The 2158-nt window shown below is 42.8% G+C and overlaps 1 non-coding gene across 1 annotated transcript; it reads left to right on the top strand.

The window, feature by feature from the left end:
* Positions 1-1102: 1102 nt before the first annotated feature.
* Positions 1103-1210, top strand: LOC112753135 (small nucleolar RNA R71). Its single transcript, XR_003177532.1, has one exon. It is a non-coding gene; the product is annotated as a small nucleolar RNA R71 (small nucleolar RNA).
* Positions 1211-2158: the final 948 nt, after the last annotated feature.

Here is a 2158-nt window from a genome sequence, read left to right on the forward strand (position 1 = left end):
TCCCCAATCATGATACTATGGATCATGATGGCCCGGTCTATAGTAACGTCAGACCGGTTGCTAGTAGGAATAATTGAGTGTTGAATGAACTCCAACCATCCTCTAGCTACAGGCTTAAGGTCCGGTCTTCTCAATTGAACCGGTTTGCCTCTTGAGTCAACTTTCCATTGAGCTCCTTCTACACATATGTCCACGAGGACTTGGTCCAACCTTTGATCAAAGCTGACCCTTCTAGTGTAGGGGCGTGCGTTTTCTTGCATCTTTGGCAAGTTGAACGCCAACCTTACATTTTCCAGACTGAAATCTAAGTATTTTCCCCGAACCATTGTAAGCCAATTCTTTGGATTCGGGTTCCTACTTTGATCATGGTTCCTAGTGATCCATGCGTTTGCATTGTTGGTTCCTAGGTGAGGTGCTCTGTAAGGCTGGTTTTGACTTTGATCATGGTTCCTAGGTGAGGTGCTCTGTAAGGCTGGTTTTGGTTCTGCTATCTGTTGTTGTTGTTCCACCTCTGATTTCCATTGTTGTCTCAGCCTCCTCTATTGTAGTTGTCCCTCCATCCCTGGTTGGAATTATCTCTCCACCCCTAGTTGGAGTTGTCTTTCCAACTTTGATTGTGGGTTCCACCTTGGTTGTAATTGCCTCCTTGTTGATTGTATCCTTGATTCGGGCGGTCATAAAAATTATGAGTAGTTGCCAAGGTGTTGTCTTCTTGTTGGAGCTACGGACATTCTTCAGTGTAATGAGTGTAATCAGCACATATTTTGCATACTCTTTGAGGAACAAACTGTTGACTTTATTGTGATGAGGGAGGCTGAGGTTGTTGTTGATTTAGCTGTATCTGCTTCAGTAGGTTGGTCATCTCACATACAGCTTATGTGAAAGCAGTAGTTTCACTGCTAGAGGAGACCTCTGCAACAACCTTGGGGTGGTTGTTCCTGTGCCTGTGATTCCAAGTGGACTCAGCTAAGTCACTGATTAGTTGCCATGCTTCATCTGCGGTCTTGTACTTCTTCAGAGAACCATTACTTGCACCATCCAATGTAGTCTTATCCCAAGGCTTCATGCCATGAGTGAAGTAGATGATTAACACCAACTTGTCAATCATGTGATGGGGGCATGCGTCTAGAAGATTCTTGAAGCGCTCCCAATACTCATAAAGAGTCTCCGATTTGCCTTGAATAATGCAGGAGATCTCCTTTCTCAGTCTATCTGTAACTTCAGCTGGAAAGTATTTTTCCAAGAATTCTCTCCTGAGCGTATCCCAGTTAGAAACAGTCACTTTAGGTTGAGTGTAGTACCACTCCCTCGCCTTTCCCTCAACAGAAAATGGGAAGGCAGTTAGCAGAATAGAAGTTTCATCTGCACCATGACGCCTAATAGTAGAACAGGTTGTCTAAAAATCCCTGAGGTGCTTGATAGGCTCCTGAGCAGGTAAGCCATGAAACCTAGGCATCAAGTTGATTAGGGCAGTCTTCAGTTCAAAATCTGTAGCCAAATTTGGGTGACGCACTTGATACGGTTGCAGAGTAAAGTCGGGGGCTCCTGCCTCCTGGAGGGTAATCCTTCTGGGCTCCGCCATATTATCTGCACTTAAATCAGCCGAATTAGTAGTAGAGGAGCTTGTTTCTTCCTCGAATGTCGCTTCAAATTCGCCCTCAGATGAGACTGGTGAATTGATGACAACCGCTTCACCACCCTTAGAGGCTAACCGACGCTGAGCTCGCCTAATACGTGAAAAAGTTCTTTCAATTTCAGGATCAAATACGGCTAAACTCGGATTAGGCAGTGAACGCGTCATTCATCGAATGAAACATACAGCTCATGATAATAAAATAAAAGAAAATACGCGAAAATTAAAAATATGTACACCAACTAATAATTTAGCACGCTATTGTAACTCCCCGGCAACGTCGTCAAAAATTGATGGAGGCAGAAATCAGCCAATTAAGAAATTAATATAAGAAATACATTGCGAGTATAGTTCTTAACCAACAAAAATCTGCTTATCAATTTAGAAAGGTTATCACAAAATTAGAATACAAAAAATACTGGGAGTATGAATCCCAGGTCATCTCCCAACGAGTTGACAAAAGGGTGTTATCTTATTAATCAGGAGTTTTCTGAGAAATTTTGAGAGTTGAGTGACAAAAAATAA

Source organism: Arachis hypogaea, chromosome 15, assembly GCF_003086295.3.
Source record: "Arachis hypogaea cultivar Tifrunner chromosome 15, arahy.Tifrunner.gnm2.J5K5, whole genome shotgun sequence".
In the NCBI taxonomy this organism is placed as follows: Eukaryota; Viridiplantae; Streptophyta; class Magnoliopsida; order Fabales; family Fabaceae; genus Arachis; species Arachis hypogaea.